We start from the raw sequence: 22,103 nt of genomic DNA on the forward strand, positions 1-22,103 counted from the left end.
CTAGGGGAAACACTGTTCTGGGTATCTTGGTTAACTATTTTAATCTCCTTTTCAATGTCCTCTTACCTATTCTGCCCATTCATTTAATCTAGCCTATAGGCCTAGTTATGGAATTGAAGGCCTACCTCCAAGAACCTACGCCAGTCCCAAGACGGATGAAAAGGAGATGAACTGTCTACTGATAATGACGATTGGTTGTATTTTGTCTGTGTTATATCCTTTATCATCTCATAAACATAAACCCTCCTTAGATTGGAAGAGGAAAATGGTTTATAAGCCGTGGCTGCAAGTATTCCACTCAGGTAAAACAGCATAGCAGTGTTACACACTCACTTCTTTCTGAAATGTTACTGACAGTTGCAACAGACACCTGACATACATGGCTACTCTCCATAAGACAACACGTCCAAGAACGACGTCGATCGCCACGGGACCCCAGACCGCCAGCATCCGTCCATTCAGGTAAAACAACATAGCAATTGAAATGACATTTATTTTATTATTTTTTTATTTCACCTTTATTTAACCAGGTAGGCTAGTTGAGAACAAGTTCTCATTTGCAACTGCGACCTGGCCAAGATAAAGCATAGCAGTATGAACAGACAACACAGAGTTACACATGGAGTAAACAATTAACAAGTCAATAACACAGTAGAAAAAAAGGGGAGTCTATATACATTGTGTGCAAAAGGCATGAGGAGGTAGGTGAATAATTACAATTTTGCAGATTAACACTGGGGTGATAAATGATCAGATGGTCATGTACAGGTAGAGATATTGGTGTGCAAAAGAGCAGAACAGTAAATAAATAAAAACAGTATGGGGATGAGGTAGGTGAAAATGGGTGGGCTTTTTACCAATAGACTATGTACAGCTGCAGCGATTGGTTAGCTGCTCAGATAGCAGATGTTTGAAGTTGGTGAGGGAGATAAAAGTCTCCAACTTCAGGGATTTTTGCAATTCGTTCCAGTCACAGGCAGCAGAGTATTGGAACGAAAGGCGGCCAAATGAGGTGTTGGCTTTAGGGATGATCAGTGAGATACACCTGCTGGAGCGCGTGCTACGGATGGGTGTTGCCATCGTGACCAGTGAGCTGAGATAAGGCGGAGCTTTCCCTAGCATGGACTTGTAGATGACCTGGAGCCAGTGGGTCTGGCGACGAATATGTAGCGAGGGCCAGCCGACTAGAGCATACAAGTCGCAGTGGTGGGTGGTATAAGGTGCTTTAGTGACAAAACAGATGGCACTGTGATAAACTGCATCCAGTTTGCTGAGTAGAGTGTTGGAAGCAATTTTGTAGATGACATCGCCGAAGTCGAGGATCGGTAGGATAGTCAGTTTTACTAGGGTAAGTTTGGCGACGTGAGTGAAGGAGGCTTTGTTGCGGAATAGAAAGCCGACTCTTGATTTGATTTTCGATTGGAGATGTTTGATATGAGTCTGGAAGGAGAGTTTACAGTCTAGCCAGACACCTAGGTACTTATAGATGTCCACATATTCAAGGTCGGAACCATCCAGGGTGGTGATGCTAGTCGGGCATGCGGGTGCAGGCAGCGATTGGTTGAAAAGCATGCATTTGGTTTTACTAGCGTTTAAGATCAGTTGGAGGCCACGGAAGGAGTGTTGTATGGCATTGAAGCTCAATTGGAGGTTAGATAGCACAGTGTCCAAGGACGGGCCGGAAGTATATAGAATGGTGTCGTCTGCGTAGAGGTGGATCAGGGAATCGCCCGCAGCAAGAGCAACATCATTGATATATACAGAGAAAAGAGTCGGCCCGAGAATTGAACCCTGTGTCACCCCCATAGAGACTGCCAGAGGACCGGACAGCATGCCCTCCGATTTGACACACTGAACTCTGTCTGCAAAGTAATTGGTGAACCAGGCAAGGCAGTCATCCGAAAATCCGAGGCTACTGAGTCTGCCGATAAGAATATGGTGATTGACGGCTGCACAGTATTGTCTTTTATTGATGGCGGTTATGATATCGTTTAGTACCTTGAGTGTGGCTGAGGTGCACCGTGACCGGCTCGGAAACCAGATTGCACAGCGGAGAAGGTACGGTGGGATTCGAAATGGTCAGTGACCTGTTTGTTGACTTGGCTTTCGAAGACCTTAGATAGGCAGGGCAGGATGGATATAGGTCTGTAACAGTTTGGGTCCAGGGTGTCTCCCCCTTTGAAGAGGGGGATGACTGCGGCAGCTTTCCAATCCTTGGGGATCTCAGACGATATGAAAGAGAGGTTGAACAGGCTAGTAATAGGGGTTGCGACAATGGCGGCGGATAGTTTCAGAAATAGAGGGTCCAGATTGTCAAGCCCAGCTGATTTGTACGGGTCCAGGTTTTGCAGCTCTTTCAGAACATCTGCTATCTGGATTTGGGTAAAGGAGAACCTGGAGAGGCTTGGGCGAGGAGCTGCGGGTGGGGCGGGGCTGTTGGCCGAGGTTGGAGTAGCCAGGCGGAAGGCATGGCCAACTGTTGAGAAATGCTTGTTGAAGTTTTCGATAATCATGGATTTATCAGTGGTGACCGTGTTACCTAGCCTCAGTGCAGTGGGCAGCTGGGAGGAGGTGCTCTTGTTCTCCATGGACTTCACAGTGTCCCAGAACTTTTTGGAGTTGGAGCTACAGGATGCAAACTTCTGCCTGAAGAAGCTGGCCTTAGCTTTCCTGACTGACTGCGTGTATTGGTTTCTGACTTCCCTGAACAGTTGCATATCGCGGGGACTATTCGATGCTATTGCAGTCCGCCACAGGATGTTTTTGTGCTGGTCGAGGGCAGTCAGGTCTGGAGTGAACCAAGGGCTGTATCTGTTCTTAGTTGAACGGAGCATGCTTATCTAAAATGGTGAGGAAGTTACTTTTAAAGAATGACCAGGCATCCTCAACTGACGGGATGAGGTCAATGTCCTTCCAGGATACCCGGGCCAGGTCGATTAGAAAGGCCTGCTCACAGAAGTGTTTTAGGGAGCGTTTGACAGTGATGAGGGGTGGTCGTTTGACTGCGGCTCCGTAGCGGATACAGGCAATGCGGCAGTGATCGCTGAGATCCTGGTTGAAGACAGCGGAGGTGTATTTGGAGGGCCAGTTGGCCAGGATGACGTCTATGAGGGTGCCCTTGTTTACAGAGTTAGGGTTGTACCTGGTGGGTTCCTTGATGATTTGTGTGAGATTGAGGGCATCTAGCTTAGATTGTAGGACTGCCGGGGTGTTAAGCATATCCCAGTTTAGGTCACCTAACAGGACAAACTCTGAAGCTAGGTGGGGGGCGATCAATTCACAAATGGTGTCCAGGGCACAGCTGGGAGCTGAGGGGGGTCGGTAGCAGGCGGCAACAGTGAGAGACTTATTTCTGGAGAGAGTAATTTTCAAAGTTAGTAGTTCGAACTGTTTGGGTATGGACCTGGAAAGTATGACATTACTTTGCAGGCTATCTCTGCAGTAGACTGCAACTCCTCCCCCTTTGGCAGTTCTATCTTGACGGAAGATGTTATAGTTGGGTATGGAAATCTCAGAATTTTTGGTGGCCTTCCTGAGCCAGGATTCAGACACGGCAAGGACATCAGGGTTAGCAGAGTGTGCTAAAGCAGTGAGTAAAACAAACTTAGGGAGGAGGCTTCTGATGTTGACATGCATGAAACCAAGGCTTTTTCGATCACAGAAGTCAACAAATGAGGGTTCCTGGGGACATGCAGGGCCACATGAACTTAGAATGTATACTGACACTATTAAACAGTAGGGAATTGGTCACAGAAGGGACTTGAACTCTCAAACTTTGTGGTGAAAAGTAACTGCAATGATCACTTAGGTAAAATGGGAATGTAGTTCCTCAACAGGTCAGATATTTGGGGATAGTGTTTAAAATATCCACTGCGCAATATATTTAATACTGAGTGCCTAACAGAGACTCATACGGTCACATTTAAAAAAAACTTAGTATGTCTTGGCCAGGATCAAACACCCAACCTTTTGATTTCAAAACAGAAACTCTTACCACAAGACTACAGGGTAGACTCAATACATTGGAACAATACCAAAGTACAGGTTGATGAATGAGAGGTTCAGGTAGTCAAGAGTTTTTGTTGGCTGTCTTCTCCTCTGTTTCATTATTCTCCTCCTGCATTTGTCTACTTTCTGTTCCACTGTCGGTTTCTTAGTGATCTGCCTTACTTAATTTTAACACTACGGCTATAAGCTCCTTCTGTACAGGGTATCTGTTGTGCTTACAAGGAGACAATGCAGGTGGAGACAACACAGATGGACAAGGCAGGGACATCATAAATCAAGTTGGAGGACAAGGAGGGGGAGAAAAGGCCAAATCTATCCAAATGCAAAAAAAACTGAAGATGAGTCTCTGCTCTCAATAGTCTGCTATGCTCTAAGACATACAACCACCAAGATAGCTCTTAGTGATTTATTGGACATTCCAAATCTCCATTGTCCAGAGAGGACACACAGCGTTTCCAACAGTCTCTACAGCTAGCTAGCTACATAGCCGTCTTTGTATCTAAGACAATTGTGTAGTCTAGAGCGATTTTCTAGGTTAGCTAGCCAGCTATTGTCGTTCTTTTAACGTAACGTAACGCAATCAACACTGCTAGCTAGCCAGCTAGCCCCCGAATAGCAGCACTGTAGAAACTATTACACTCGACGGAACGACTTGATTAGTGTAGTGTCAACATCGCAGCCACTACCAGCTAGCCTACAAAGTCAACAACGCAGCCACTGCCAGCTAGCCTACTCCAGCAGTACTGTATCATTTCAATCATTTTAGTCAATAAGATTCTTGCTACGTAAGCTTAACTTTCTGAACATTCGAGACGTGTAGTCCACTTGTCATTCCAATCTCCTTTGCATTAGCGTAGCCTCTTCTGTAGCCTGCCAACTATGTGTCTATCTATCCCTGTTCTCTCCTCTCTGCACAGACCATACAAACGCTCCACACCGCGTGGCCGCGGCCACCCTAACCTGGTGGTCCCAGCGCGCACGACCCACGTGGAGTTCCAGGTCTCCGGTAGCCTCTGGAACTGCCGATCTGCGGCCAACAAGGCAGAGTTCATCTCAGCCTATGCCTCCCTCCAGTCCCTCGACTTCTTGGCACTGACGGAAACATGGATCACCACAGATAACACTGCTACTCCTACTGCTCTCTCTTCGTCCGCCCACGTGTTCTCGCACACCCCGAGAGCTTCTGGTCAGCGGGGTGGTGGCACCGGGATCCTCATCTCTCCCAAGTGGTCATTCTCTCTCTCTCCCCTTACCCATCTGTCTATCGCCTCCTTTGAATTCCATGCTGTCACAGTTACTAGCCCTTTCAAGCTTAACATCCTTATCATTTATCGCCCTCCAGGTTCCCTCGGAGAGTTCATCAATGAGCTTGATGCCTTGATAAGCTCCTTTCCTGAGGACGGCTCACCTCTCACAGTCCTGGGCGACTTTAACCTCCCCACGTCTACCTTTGACTCATTCCTCTCTGCCTCCTTCTTTCCACTCCTCTCCTCTTTTGACCTCACCCTCTCACCTTCCCCCTACTCACAAGGCAGGCAATACGCTCGACCTCATCTTTACTAGATGCTGTTCTTCCACTAACCTCATTGCAACTCCCCTCCAAGTCTCCGACCACTACCTTGTATCCTTTTCCCTCTCGCTCTCATCCAACACTTCCCACACTGCCCCTACTCGGATGGTATCGCGCCGTCCCAACCTTCGCTCTCTCTCCCCCGCTACTCTCTCCTCTTCCATCCTATCATCTCTTCCCTCTGCTCATACCTTCTCCAACCTATCTCCTGATTCTGCCTCCTCAACCCTCCTCTCTTCCCTTTCTGCATCCTTTGACTCTCTATGTCCCCTATCCTCCAGGCCGGCTCGGTCCTCCCCTCCCGCTCCGTGGCTCGACGACTCATTGCGAGCTCACAGAACAGAGCTCCGGGCAGCCGAGCGGAAATGGAGGAAAACTCGCCTCCCTGCGGACCTGGCATCCTTTCACTCCCTCCTCTCTACATTTTCCTCCTCTGTCTCTGCTGCTAAAGCCACTTTCTACCACTCTAAATTCCAAGCATCTGCCTCTAACCCTAGGAAGCTCTTTGCCACCTTCTCCTCCCTCCTGAATCCTCCTCCCCCTCCCCCTCCTCCCTCTCTGCAGATGACTTCGTCAACCATTTTGAAAAGAAGGTCGACGACATCCGATCCTCGTTTGCTAAGTCAAACGACATCGCTGGTTCTGCTCACACTGTCCTACCCTGTGCTCTGACCTCTTTCTCCCCTCTCTCTCCAGATGAAATCTCGCTTCTTGTGACGGCCGGCCGCCCAACAACCTGCCCGCTTGACCCTATCCCCTCCTCTCTTCTCCAGACCATTTCCGGAGACCTTCTCCCTTACCTCACCTCGCTCATCAACTCATCCCTGACCGCTGGCTACGTCCCTTTCGTCTTCAAGAGAGCGAGAGTTGCACCCCTTCTGAAAAAACCTACACTCGATCCCTCCGATGTCAACAACTACAGACCAGTATCCCTTCTTTCTTTTCTCTCCAAAACTCTTGAACGTGCCGTCCTTGGCCAGCTCTCCCGCTATCTCTCTCAGAATGACCTTCTTGATCCAAATCAGTCAGGTTTCAAGACTAGTCATTCAACTGAGACTGCTCTTCTCTGTATCACAGAGGCGCTCCGCACTGCTAAAGCTAACTCTCTCTCCTCTGCTCTCATCCTTCTAGACCTATCGGCTGCCTTCGATACTGTGAACCATCAGATCCTCCTCTCCACCCTCTCTGAGTTGGGCATCTCCGGCGCGGCCCACGCTTGGATTGCGTCCTACCTGACAGGTCGCTCCTACCAGGTGGCGTGGCGAGAATCTGTCTCCTCGCCACGCGCTCTCACCACTGGTGTCCCCCAGGGCTCTGTTCTAGGCCCTCTCCTATTCTCGCTATACACCAAGTCACTTGGCTCTGTCATAACCTCACATGGTCTCTCCTATCATTGCTATGCAGACGACACACAATTAATCTTCTCCTTTCCCCCTTCTGATGACCAGGTGGCGAATCGCATCTCTGCATGTCTGGCAGACATATCAGTGTGGATGACGGATCACCACCTCAAGCTGAACCTCGGCAAGACGGAGCTGCTCTTCCTCCCGGGGAAGGACTGCCCGTTCCATGATCTCGCCATCACGGTTGACAACTCCATTGTGTCCTCCTCCCAGAGCGCTAAGAACCTTGGCGTGATCCTGGACAACACCCTGTCGTTCTCAACCAACATCATGGCGGTGGCCCGTTCCTGTAGGTTCATGCTCTACAACATCCGCAGAGTACGACCCTGCCTCACACAGGAAGCGGCGCAGGTCCTAATCCAGGCACTTGTCATCTCCCGTCTGGATTACTGCAACTCGCTGTTGGCTGGGCTCCCTGCCTGTGCCATTAAACCCCTACAACTCATCCAGAACGCCGCAGCCCGTCTGGTGTTCAACCTTCCCAAGTTCTCTCATGTCACCCCGCTCCTCCGCTCTCTCCACTGGCTTCCAGTTGAAGCTCGCATCCGCTACAAGACCATGGTGCTTGCCTACGGAGCTGTGAGGGGAACGGCACCGCAGTACCTCCAGGCTCTGATCAGGCCCTACACCCAAACAAGGGCACTGCGTTCATCCACCTCTGGCCTGCTCGCCTCCCTACCACTGAGGAAGTACAGTTCCCGCTCAGCCCAGTCAAAACTGTTCGCTGCTCTGGCCCCCAATGGTGGAACAAACTCCCTCACGACGCCAGGACAGCGGAGTCAATCACCACCTTCCGGAGACACCTGAAACCCCACCTCTTCAAGGAATACCTAGGATAGGATAAGTAATCCTTCTCACCCCCCCCCTTAATGATTTAGATGCACTATTGTAAAGTGGCTGTTCCACTGGATGTCAGAAGGTGAATTCACCAATTTGTAAGTCGCTCTGGATAAGAGCGTCTGCTAAATGACTTAAATGTAAATGTAAATGTACAAGTTTATTAAGTATTTTGACTCTAATGACACTTTTGAAATGCAGTATATTTGTCCAACATGCCAGTGTTTATATTTGGCAGTGAAGTGCCAGATCATTGCTCATCATGTGGTTGCCTCCCTGGGGATGTGCCATCTCTTGTCATGAGTGGATCAGTGTTCATGAAATTGTCAGTCAAAAAGTAACTAGAGGAAAAGTTATCAGACCCCAAATTCTGTGACGGATTAGAATATAAGTATTGTAGGTCCAAGAGCAGCCCAGATAGTATAGATGACATCTATGATGATGCACTATGCAAGTCAATAGATGCCCTTAATGACACTGATTTAATTAACCTTTCATTGATAGAATGTGGATGGAGTTACAATATTCAAGTCCTCCCCCTTTCACTCTGGCCCCTACAAGTCACAGTTAACGAACTTCTTCCGAACCTAAGAGCGAAGCACATCCTTCTTGTGGGGCTGTGGTTCGGTCAAGAGTCCAGAAATTACTTATTTGCTTCAGCCCTTTGTGAATGAGTTTGTTTCACTTGAGGGTGAGGGCTTGACATGCCAGTTGAGAGGGACACCCACAAATGTGTGTGTGTACAGTTGACTATGTATTTGTGATTCCACTGCTCGCTGAATATAAAATATAAAACAATTCAATAGAATATAAAACAATTCAATGGTGAACATGGGTACAACTGGTGCTATCACAAAGGAGAAGTGGTAGAAAACGGTAATGGGTTCACTAGAGTGAATCCGCTTGAGAGTGAGCCAGAGCCACGCACAGACACTAAACACCTCAGAGAGGTTGCCTTGGTGGTGGAGTCAGGGAACATTATACATGGTGTTAAGGGCCTTTAATGTTCCTTACTATTTTAAACATGATTGCAGGGTTTGCTTTTGATTACATGCACAGCATCTTGCTTGGCATATGTCGGCAAATGACTACACTGTGGTTTGAGTCCTGGTACATTGGAAGAGAAATAGAGCACAAAAACAAAATATTGCTTGAAACCACCTGTAAATGTGACAAGACCCCCATGCTCAATTCATTTACTCAAATATTGGAAAGCCACAGAGTTCTGACACATCTTGCTGCTCTATAGCCTCTCTGTTTAAATGGGATTTTACCCAGGCAGTACTTGCACCATTTACTGCTACTGGTGCAGGGTACCTATTGTCTACTGAAAGACACAGTTACCTATCATAACATTGCCATGGCTGAGAATGTGTTATTAGGTTTGAACAATTGTATGGGAATTGTCATATCAGCTACAATGTCCACATACTTTTGCATGCACCTACATCTGTCCAAAACTGGGGACCTTTATGGGATCAAAGTGCATTCATCTTTGAAAGTAGTAATGGGAGACTAGGTAAACTCTTCCATGGCACTCAAGGTGAACATGGGTACAACTGGTACCAGGATAAATAGTGGAAATGTTCACCATCTACCAAGACATTCCGAGACTACTCACTATTAGTAGACCCAGTGGTGACAAGATGCACAGTAAGAGACCTCGAGACAGGAGGCACTACTTCTGCGATTCTTAAAAAGAATAGCATTTCAAATTAGGTTCAATTAATCAAAGGCACAGACATCCGTACCCCCTGTGTTTACCTGAATGACATCCGAGGTGTACAAGGGAACTGCATTTGTTTACAGCCCAACAAATGGGAAGAAGACTGAGAAAGGGTTGAACCACTTAACTTAACTGTAAACGTTTTATTTTTATTTTGTATGTATGAATGAAGGTGTTTCTTAAACTGGCAGCATGATATATAAATGCATTATTACATTGACTGTGGGCCTACTAAAATCATTATCAATTGTGTTGGTATCTAAAAAATAAAAATAGCCTACAATATATTTATTGCATGTGGACATTGTAATTTATTACACTTCTCATCTGCTGAGTTGAAATGTCTGATAAATGTCTGATAGCATATTTCAAAAGTCTATTTTCTTTGTTGTCACAACATACTATATCACAAATCCTGTAGTTAACTTGAAATTGCAAATAATCCTGTACGAATATCAAAATCCTGTAGGTTTCAGTCCTGCATGATCTCTGCAGGAATGCACTTGGTCCTGCAGGAATTGCAATATCCTGCAGGAATATCAAAATCCTGCAGGGTTTGGTGCAGGATTTTCAATTTTTGCAGGACAAGTCATACTCCTGCATGGGTCCTGCAGGAGCATCAGGGACACCTGCACAATTCCTTTACACTTTTTTGTAAGGGTATCCAATTTATCTGGAGAACACAACCATATCTTGGACAATGATCGAATTCGGATCCAAAAGGTGATGATGAATGGCTTGAAGGAGAGAAGCCTGGAGACCCAGGAAGAAACTGACCAATGTGTGGACCATGGCTTGCCTGTCTCTATTTGGAGAAAAAATACATTGTAGAAACTAAATATGTGCCTATATATAGTATAGGCTGTTTTCAGGCTTCAGCCTTTATATAACCATATGAACAATTTTATAGTGCCTTAAGAAAATATTCACACCCCTTGACTATTTTCACATTTTGTTGTGTTCCAGCCTGAATATAATATTTACTACATTTAGATTTTGTGTCACTGGCCTACACACAATATCCCATAATGTCAAAGTGGAATTATGGTTTTAGAAATGTTTATAAATTGATAAATGAAAAGCTGAAATGTGTTAATAAGCATTCAACCCCTTTCGAACCCTTTTCAACCCCTTTGTTATGACATGCCTAAATGAGTAAAAATGGGCTTAGCAAGTCACATAAATTGTCACGCCCTGACCTTAGAGAGGCTTTTTATGTCTATTTGGTTTGGTCAGGGTGTGATTTGGGGTGGGCATTCTATGTTTTGTTTTCTATGATTTTGTGTTTTGGCCGGGTATGGTTCTCAATCAGGGACAGCTGTCTATCGTTGTCTCTGATTGGGAACCATACTTAGGTAGCCCTTTTTCCCTCCTTTCGTTGTGGGTAGGTAACTTTGTTTGTGGCACTAATTCCCTGTAAGCTTTGGTTGTTTTTTCATTTATTGCCGACATTTTAAAATAAAAAGGAAAATGTACACTCACCGCGCTGCACCTTGGTCTTCTTCCAGCAACGGACGTGACAGAACTACCCACCACCAAAGGACCAAGCAGCATGGTAAAGTGGACATGGGAGAGATCCTGGACGGAAGGGGACCCTGGACGCAGGCCGGGGGGTATCGCCGTCCGAGGGAGGAGATAGAGGCAGCTAAGGTGGAGCGGCGGCGATATGAGGAGGCAAGTTAGCAAAGCAGGCACGAGAGGCAGCCCCCCCAAAAAGACATTTTGGGGACAGATGGGGAGATTGGAGGTTAGACCTGAGCCAAATACCCGTGCTTCCCGTGGGGAGCATGTGACTGGTCAGGCACCGTGTTATGGGGTGATGCGCACAGTGTCTCGAGTGAGCATTTACAGGCCAGTGTGATCTGTGCCAGCTTCCTGCATTTGCCAGAAGTGGGCATCCAGCCAGAATGGGTTGTGCCAGCTCTGTGCTCAAAACCGCCAGTGCACCTTCACGGACCAGTGTATCCGATGCCCGCCCCACGCACCAGGCCTCCTGTGTGTCTCTCCAGCCCGGTGAGTCCTGTGCCTGCTTCAAGGACCAGGCCTCCTGTGTGTCTCCCCAGCCTGGTGAGTCCTGTGCCAGCGCCCAGGAAGAAGCCTCCAGTGATGATCCATGGCAAGAAGCCTCCAGTGATGATCCATGGCCCGAAGCCTCCAGTGATGATCCATGGCACGAAGCCTCCAGTGATGATCCATGACACGAAGCCTCCAGTGATGATCCATTGCACAAAGCCTCCAGTGATGATCCAGGGCACGAAGCCTCCAGTGATGATCCAGGGCACGAATCCTCCAGTGAGGAGTCATGGCACGAAGCCTCCAACGACGGCCTCTAGTTCGGAGCCTCCAGCAACAGCCTCCAGTCCGGAGTCTCCAGCGACGGTTCCCAGTCCGGAGCCTCCAGTGATGGTCTCCAGTCCGGAGCCTCCAGCGACGTCTCCAGTCCGAAGCCTCCAGTGAGGAGTCATGGCACGAAGCCTCCAACGACGGCCTCCAGTTCGGAGCCTCCAGTGACGGCCTCCAGTCCGGAGCCTCCAGTGACGGTTCCCACTCCGGAGCCTGCAGCGACGGTCTCCAGTCCGGAGCCTCCAGCGAGGGTGCGCAGTCTGGGGCCCGCAGCGAGGGTCCCCAGTCCAGGGCCCGCAACGAGGGTCCCCAGTCCGGGGTCAGCGTCAAGAGTCCCCGCACCAGAGGTGCCATCAAAGTGGGGTGAGCCAATGGTGGAGCGGGGTCTGTGTCCCGCACCTGAGCCGCCACCGCGGATAGATGCCCACCCAGACCCTCCCCTATAGGTTCAGGTTTTGAGGCCGGAGTCCGCACCTTTGGGAGGGGGTGGGGGGGTGCTGCTATCACGCCCTGACCTCAGAGAGCCTTTTTATGTCTCTATTTGGTTTTGTTAGGGTGTGATTTGGGGTGGGCATTCTATGTTTTGTTTTCTATGATTTTGTGTTTCTATGTTTTTGGCCGGGTATGGTTCTCAATCAGGGACAGCTGTCTATCGTTGTCTCTGATTGGGAACCATACTTAGGTAGCCATTTTTCCCTCCTTTCGTTGTGGGTAGGTAACTTTGTTTGTGGCACTAAAGCCCTGTAAGCTTCACGGTTGTTCATTTTGTTTCTTGTTTTGTTAGCATCATTCCAAAATAAAGTCAAATAAAACTCACTAACTCAGTTGCCAGAGAGGAAGGAAACTGCTCAAGTATTACACCATGAGGCCAATGCTGACTTTATAACCGTTAGAGTTTATTAATGGCTGTGATAGGAGAAAACTGAGGATGGATCAACAACATTGTTGTTACTCCACAATACTAACCTAACTGACAGAGTGAAAAGAAGGAAGACTATACAGAATACAAATATTGCAAAACATGAATCCTGTTTGCAAAAAGGCACTAAAGTAATAACAAATGGCTTAACTTTTTATACAAAGGGTTATATTTTGGGAAAATCCAACACAACACATCAGTTTGTACCATATTTTAAAGCATGGTGGTGGCTGCATCATGTTATGGGTATGCTTGTAATTGGCAAGGACTAGGGAGTTTTTTAGGATTAAAAGAAACGGAATACAGCTATAAGCACAGGAAATGCAAAATCCTACTGGAAAACCTGCTTTCCAACAGACACTGGGAGATAAAGTCACCTTTCAGCAGGACAATAACCTAAAACACAAGGTGAAATCTACATTGGAGTTACTTACCAATGAATGATCCTGAGTAGCGAAGTTACAGTTTTTACTTAAATCGGTTTGAGAATCTTAAGCTCACCGCCATTGGATTCTGGAGCAGTGGAAACACATTCTCTGGATTGATGAATCATGTTTCACCATCTGGCAGTCCAACTGAGGAATCTGGGTTTGGAAGATGTCAGGAGAATGGTACCTGCCTCAATGCATAGTGCCAACTGCAAAGTTTGGTGGGGGAGGAATAATGGTATGGGGGTGTTTTTCATGATTCGGGCTAAGCCCGTTAGTTCCAGTGAAGGGAAATCTTAACACTACAGCATGCAATAACATTCTAGATGATTCTATGCTTCCAATTTTGTGGAAACAGTTTGTAGAAGACCCTTTTCTGTTTCAGCATGACAATGTCCTGTGCACAAAGCGAGGTCCATACAGAAATAGTTGTCGAGATCGGTGTAGAAGAACTTGACTGGCCTGCACAGAGGCTGGACCTCAACCCAATCGAACACCTTTGGGATGAATTGGAACGCCGATTGCAAACCAGGCCTAATCACCCAATATCTGTTCCCAACCTCACTAATGGTCTTGTGGCTGAATGGAAGCAAGTCCCCACTGCAATGTTCCAGCAGCTAATGGACAGACTTCCCAGAAGAGTGGAGGCTGTTATAGCAGCAATGTGGGGAACAACTCCATGTTAATGCTGATGATTTTGGAATGAGATGTTCGACGAGCAGGTATCCACATACTTTTGGTTATGTACTGTATGTAAATTAGATAATTCTGTATTTCATTTTCAATACATTTACGAAATAATCTAAAAACATGTTTTCTCTTTGTTATTATGGAGCATTGTGCATAGACAGGTGATATAACAATATATGTAATCCTTTTTGAATTCAGCCTATAACACAACAAAATGTGAAATAAGTCAGGGGGTATGAATACTTTCTGAAGGCACTCTATTAGAGCCATACTATATTAGAGCCATGCGCGATTTAATGAAAAGCAGTAAACATACACATTGTTTCATTCTTTAATAAAAGACTCATAAACACAATCATGCAATAGGCTACAGCTTGCTTCACAGCTTCCCCGGCGCTTCACAGCTTCCCCGGCGCTTCACAGCTTCCCCAGGAAAATCAATGTTATTGTAGCAAGCAGACAAAAGAGTAGAGGAACCCAAAACAGTCGGTAATCCGGCCATGTTTATGAAAGCTTGGATCATACCACCAAAGCTGAAAAACACATTGCCACGCTTCACTATGACCGTGAGACATGTCAGCTACTGTAAGCACAACCTCAAGAGAGTCAACTCCCTTGGGAAATTCAGAATACAATCACAAAGTCATCCATTTACCCCAGTGAGTTAACTGATTGGCATTATGATTAAAATATATGTTTTTAAGACAAGTAGCTTGAGATTGGCATGCGTAACTTGTGCAAATCTGGCATTGACATGAATGCATGATATATGTGAAATCAAGTTAACAATAATTATCTCAAATTAGGATTCCTTCCTAAAATGCAGACCAACTTAAAATAATAATTCGTAACCGTAAAGACCTTTTTAACCTTTCTTGGTCTTTGCTGAGTGTCAGCACCTACATGGTGGATAACGTTCATGCCATTAGCAACGACACCTGACCCACCCACAAGTTCCACCAGATCAGTGCTTACATCCAGGAACTCTCACAAGCACAAACAAATGACAAGTTGTGTCACCCACAGAATGATATCTGCACACTCATGTGGAAAATAGTTGGCAGAAGAACTGCAGGAAACCACAGAGAAAATAGTGCAGTGCTTTTTGTTGTCATGGAGACACCGATGCGTTTTCTCCGACCATCCCTTCCCCCAGTCAGCCTACGAGCAAGAGCAGAGCTGTTTCCTATCTTACAGTACAATAAAACATCATGTCTGATCTATGCCCTTAATTGCTGTTAACACTTACATTTTTGGGTCACAAACAATGCATTCAAGATGGTCATATACCCTTCATAGCCATATGTTCATTGATTAACAATAAGGTGGGCTATTGTCGTCAGGCTAATGCTAGTTTTTATCATTGTTTTGTACAGTGTGAAATGCATGACGAGATAGGTAAATCAATTCAGGCTGCAATTTCCCTCTATGCACAAACAAAATGATATTGATTAATAAAGATGTATAATTTAAATTGTCCTCTTATCACAAGCTGCCTAATACAGTAGGTCCAATTAATTTATTATATAAAGTAGGGTTCTGAGCTAAGGGATACATAATAAATCAATATAAACATTAGGTTTATTTTTATCTAAGTGTTCCCTGATCAACATCATTCACCAACCCTTTTGTAATAAACTCTCTCCTTTCTTTTTTCATGTTAGTAGGTTTCATAAGTCACTTCAAAGATTACTCTCCATGTGCTGGAGGTCCTGTGGGGATAACTACGGTTTTAGAAATGTGTTTGAATATGTTCAACACAGTACTCTAAGCCAAACAGAATCGGTTAAATGGGCAGAATTGTTTTTGTTAATACTAGTAGTTCCATCCTCTCAAACTCCAGGAGGTATACATCATCTTGTATGCGGATGACACACAGCTGTACATTTCAATGAAACATGGTAAAGCCCCAAAATTGCCCTTGCTAGAAGCATGTGTTTCAGACATAAGGAAGTGGATGGCTGCAAACTTTCTACTTTTAAACTCGGACAAAACAAAGATGCTTGTTCTAGGTCCCAAGAAACAAAGAGATCTTCTATTGAATCTGACAATTAATCTTAATGGTTGTACAGTCGTCTCAAATAAAACTGTGAAGGACCTCGGCGTTACTCTGGACCCTGATCTCTCTTTTGAAGAACATATCAAGACCATTTCAAGGACAGCTTTTTTTCCATCTACGTAACATTGCAAAAATCAGAAACTTTCTGTCCAAAAATGATGCAGAAAAATGAATCCATGCTTTTGTCACTTCTAGGTTAGACTACTGCAATGCTCTACTTTCCGGCTACCAGGATAAAGCACTAAATAAACTTCAGTTAGTGCTAAATATGGCTGCTAGAATCCTGACTAGAACAACAAAAATTGATCATATTACTCCAGTGCTAGCCTCCCTACCTACACTGGCTTCCTGTCAAAGCAAGGGCTGATTTCAAGGTTTTACTGCTAACCTACAAAGCATTACATGGGCTTGCTCCTACCTATCTCTCTGATTTGGACCTGCCGTACATACCTACACGTACGCTACGGTCACAAGACGCAGGCCTCCTAATAGTCCCTAGAATTTCTAAGCAACCAGCTGGAGGCAGGGCTTTCTCCTATAGAGCTCTATTTTTATGGAACGGTCTGCCTACCCATGTCAGAGACGCAAACTCGGTCTCAACCTTTAAGTCTTTACTGAAGACTCATCTCTTCAGTGGGTCATATGATTGAGTGTAGTCTGGTCCAGGAGTGGGAAGGTGAACAGAAAGGCTCTGGAGCAACGAACCGCCCTTGCTGTCTCTGCCTGGCCGGTTCCCCTCTTTCCACTGGGATTCTCTGCCTCTAACCCTATTACAGGGGCTGAGTCACTGGCTTACTGGGGCTCTCTCATGCCGTCCCTGGAAGGGGTGCGTCACCTGAGTGGGTTGATTCACTGATGTGGTCATCCTGTCTGGGTTGGCGCCCCCCCTTGGGTTGTGCCATGGCGGAGATCTTTGTGGGCTACACTCAGTCTTGTCTCAGGATGGTAAGTTGGTGGTTGAAGATATCCCTCTAGTGGTGTGGGGGCTGTGCTTTGGCAAAGTGGGTGGGGTTATATCCTTCCTGTTTGGCCCTGTCCGGGGGTGTCCTCGGATGGGGCCACAGTGTCTCCTGACCCCTCCTGTATCAGCCTCCAGTATTTATGCTGCAGTAGTTTATGTGTCGGGGGGCTAGGGTCAGTTGGTTATATCTGGAGTACTTCTCCTGTCCAATATGGTGTCCTGTGTGAATATAAGTGTGCGTTCTCTAATTCTCTCCTTCTCTCTCTCTTTCTCTCTCTCGGAGGACCTGAGCCCTAGGACCATGCCCCAGGACTACCTGACATGATGATTCCTTGCTGTCCCCAGTCCACCTGGCCGTGCTGCTGCTCCAGTTTCAACTGTTCTGCCTTATTATTATTCGACCATGCTGGTCATTTATGAACATTTGAACATCTTGGCCATGTTCTGTTATAATCTCCACCCGGCACAGCCAGAAGAGGACTGGCCACCCCACATAGCCTGGTTCCTCTCTAGGTTTCTTCCTAGGTTTTGGCCTTTCTAGGGAGTTTTTCCTAGCCACCGTGCTTCTACACCTGCATTGCTTGCTGTTTGGGGTTTTAGGCTGGGTTTCTGTACAGCACTTTGAGATATCAGCTGATGTACGAAGGGCTATATAAATAAATTTGATTTGATGATTTGATTTGATTTAGTCAGGAAATAACATGCACAGAATTTAATGTCCATTGTAACTCAGCAACCTATGGATCCCCAACAGGCAGTTTATGTCACACTGTGTTACTCTCAATATGTTGGCTCTCCTTATGATTAACTCCTGAAGTCTATTGACAGGATGTAGCATGTTGTGTGATTCCTTACACATTTGGTTTCCAGGGCAATGCCCCTCAATGACCTTCCATCTTAGAAGATTAGTGTTTCTCGTCATGAATTTTGTTTTGCAGGTAGCTCTGCAAAGTGGTCACTAGCTTGCTCAGCCACAAAGTCATAAAATCTGATTTTAAACCTAACCCTAACCTTAACCACACTGCTAACCCTAATGCCTAACCCTAACATTAAATTAAGACCAAAAATATCATTTTGGTTTTCATAAATTTCTTAAATATAGCCAAATTTAACTTTGCAGCTGGCCCACATAGAGGAAATCACTAAATTCTGCCTTAATTAAGGACAAGACTCATCCCAATAAATGTCAACCTGCTCTTTATTAAGGGAGATTAATAATATTGGTCTTGAAAGGTCATCAGCGATGAACATTTTAATTTACACCATTGCCTCCTTCCCGGAGGATCGTCTTTCCTGAAGGTACTGTAAAATGAAGAAAAGAATAGCCCTGCTCCTGAAGAGTAATATTTATTCACAGTTTGATTGAAAGGAGCTTTGTCAATTAATTCATGACTCACATATGTACAAAAAATTGTAAAGATGTGGGTCCTTATTTGACCTGTTTCTCACAGCAGGGAAATAATCCTGCAGCAACGGAAAATGTAAATTATTGTGTGAATTCAAATTAATGGATAATAATTTTGTTATACATTTTTAGTTAGGGTTAATCAAGTCTGACATTTAAAAGTGGAAATTAAAACTTCAGAAATCTTTTTAAACCTTTAATATACTACAAGTATTGGACATTTCCTGCAACAACATGGTGATCCAATTAAGATCCTACACCTGTACTAAGCTTTGTTTGGGGCAAAAGAAATTCAGCTACAGAATAAAACCTTGTTTTTAATCAAACTCATTACTGCTTTCTCATTAACAGTGGCTTTTGTGATGATGATTTTTGTCAGAAAATGTCTTTGACAGTTTGACATTTCCAACTGAATAACGTATTGTCCCTTTGACAAAACTTGTCAGTTTTAAAACGCTGGAAAAATAAAGATGTCAGTCTAAATTGCCCACTTTCCATTTTAATATTCTTCAGAAGTTTAAGTTGAGTGGTTAATTGTCCTTAAAAAAATGTATTTAAATGATGGAGAAGTGTATAGATTATGTAATGTACAGTGCCTTGCGAAAGTATTCGGCCCCCTTGAACTTTGCAACCTTTTGCCACATTTCAGGCTTCAAACATAAAGATATAAAACTGTATTTTTTGTGAAGAATCAACAACAAGTGGGACACAATCATGAAGTGGAACGACATTTATTGGATATTTCAAACTTTTTTAACAAATCAAAAACTGAAAAATTGGGCGTGCAAAATTATTCAGCCCCTTTACTTTCAGTGCAGCAAACTCTCTCCAGAAGTTCAGTGAGGATCTCTGAATGATCCAATGTTGACCTAAATGACTAATGATGATAAATACAATCCACCTGTGTGTAATCAAGTCTCCGTATAAATGCACCTGCACTGTGATAGTCTCAGAGGTCCGTTAAAAGCGCGCAGAGAGCATCATGAAGAACAAGGAACACACCAGGCAGGTCCGAGATACTGTTGTGAAGAAGTTTAAAGCCGGATTTGGATACAAAAAGATTTCCCAAGCTTTAAACATCCCAAGGAGCACTGTGCAAGCGATAATATTGAAATGGAAGGAGTATCAGACCACTGCAAATCTACCAAGACCTGGCCGTCCCTCTAAACTTTCAGCTCATTCAAGGAGAAGACTGATCAGAGATGCAGCCAAGAGGCCCATGATCACTCTGGATGAACTGCAGAGATCTACAGCTGAGGTGGGAGACTCTGTCCATAGGACAACAATCAGTCGTATATTGCACAAATCTGGCCTTTATGGAAGAGTGGCAAGAAGAAAGCCATTTCTTAAAGATATCCATAAAAAGTGTTGTTTAAAGTTTGCCACAAGCCACCTGGGAGACACACCAAACATGTGGAAGAAGGTGCTCTGGTCAGATGAAACCAAAATTGAACTTTTTGGCAACAATGCAAAACGTTATGTTTGGCGTAAAAGCAACACAGCTCATCACACTGACCACACCATCCCCACTGTCAAACATGGTGGTGGCAGCATCATGGTTTGGGCCTGCTTTTCTTCAGCAGGGACAGGGAAGATGGTTAAAATTGATGGGAAGATGGATGGAGCCAAATACAGGACCATTCTGGAAGAAAACCTGATGGAGTCTGCAAAAGACCTGAGAATGGGACGGAGATTTGTCTTCCAACAAGACAATGATCCAAAACATAAAGCAAAATCTACAATGGAATGGTTCAAAAATAAACATATCCAGGTGTTAGAATGGCCAAGTCAAAGTCCAGACCTGAATCCAATCGAGAATCTGTGGAAAGAACTGAAAACTGCAGTTCACATATGCTCTCCATCCAACCTCACTGAGCTCGAGCTGTTTTGCAAGGAGGAATGGGAAAAAAATTCAGTCTCTTGATGTGCAAAACTGATAGAGACATACCCCAAGCGACTTACAGCTGTAATTGCAGCAAAAGGTGGCGCTACAAAGTATTAACTTAAGGGGGCTGAATAATTTGCACGCCCAATTTTTCAGTTTTTGATTTGTTAAAAAAGTTTGAAATATCCAATAAATGTCGTTCCACTTCATGATTGTGTCCCACTTGTTGTTGATTCTTCACAAAAAAATACAGTTTTATATCTTTATGTTTGAAGCCTGAAATGTGGCAAACGGTTGCAAAGTTCAAGGGGGCCGAATACTTTCGCAAGGCAATGTATTATAGATGACATCTGTACCATGTTTTATTGTTTTTAGGGTCTCAAAACCCATTGTGGACCATTCAAATTGAGTTTGATTTTTGTATCTTTATTTTGTATTATTGTATTATTGTGGACTGACAATTAAATACCTCTTTCTGACTCTAACTCTACCAAAGGAACTCAGCACAGTGTTTCCCCTACCATTATACTTTATAGGTATTAGGGAAATTGATTTCAATTGAAATCAACTCCATAACACTATCCCTGCATTGCACTGGCCACATCAACTGGTTGCCCTTCGTTTAAAGTTGTTGATGAGAAGTTGTACAGAGTAGTTGAGGAGGGCAACCAGTTGGTGTTGCCAGTGCAATGCAGGGCCAGTGTTATGGGCTTATGGCTGATCATCTAGGTAGAGAGAAGAGTTTTATTGGCCCCAGATAACACACGATGTTGCAGATATTTGCCAGTCATGTCCAGTTTAGGCTACAACTCTTCTCAGGGTTTTAGAGAGAGGGCCTTTGTGTCCGCGGCCAGTATATGAGGAGCCATTTTCACACATTGCCATGGATATTGTGGGGACGTTAGTAACAAGCAGCTCAATTAACAAATACATGCTAGTCATATGTGATTATTTCACACTTTACTTTGAAGCTTTTTCTCTGAGGAACATCAAAGCTAAGCAGGTAGCGAAAGCTCTAGGTCATTTCATCACACGTGTAGGCCTACCTAGAGAAATAATTACATATCAGGGCAGCAATTTTGTGGCTACTTTGCTATACAAGGTTTTAGGCATAAAGTCCATACGCAGTACTCCTTATCATCCAGAAACAGATGGGTTAGTGGTACGCTTTAACCAGACCCTCAAGGGGAAGCTCCAGAGATGTGTCAATGAGTTTGGAAAGGACTGGGATATATGGCTTCCCTATCTGCTGTTTGTGTACCACATGCATCCTCAGGATTCTCCACATTTGAACTCTTGTATGACAGAAATGTACAGACCCTCTGTTTCTCATGTTCTGCAGGTGAGGCACAGGCTCTCCCACAACACTATGCTGGGGAAAGAGAACATGACTGAGGCTCAGAAGGCTCAAAAGTGCTGGTATGACCACCACAGCAGAGGGAGTACAGAGGGAGTACATACGTGGCCAGAAGGTGCTACTGCTGCTGCCCTCCTCAGAGCACAAACTGTTGGCCAAGTGGCAGGGGCCGGTTGAAGTGGTCAGCAGGGAAGATCTTTCATGTGAACCTTCTAAAGAAGAGGAAGGAGAGGAAGAAGGCAATGGCTTGGTAAGGAAAGTGGAGGACGTGGAGGCTGCTGAAGGGTGTTCTCCTTGTGAGGAACGCCAGGAGACTAAGCCAGACATCAACCATCTGTCAGGGGACAAGAAGGAGGGGCTCACTGTGAATGGAACCAAGTATGTTGTTACCAGAGAAGATGTCCTGTACTTGGGCTTCCGCATTGGCCCAGAGGAAATGTGCCCTCAAGTGGCCAAGTAGCAGCTATGCAAAACGGTTCTACTCCTGGCACACGGGCTGCTGTGAAGTCCTT

The sequence above is a fragment of the Oncorhynchus masou genome, chromosome 31, assembly GCF_036934945.1.
Source record: "Oncorhynchus masou masou isolate Uvic2021 chromosome 31, UVic_Omas_1.1, whole genome shotgun sequence".
NCBI lineage: Eukaryota > Metazoa > Chordata > Actinopteri > Salmoniformes > Salmonidae > Oncorhynchus > Oncorhynchus masou.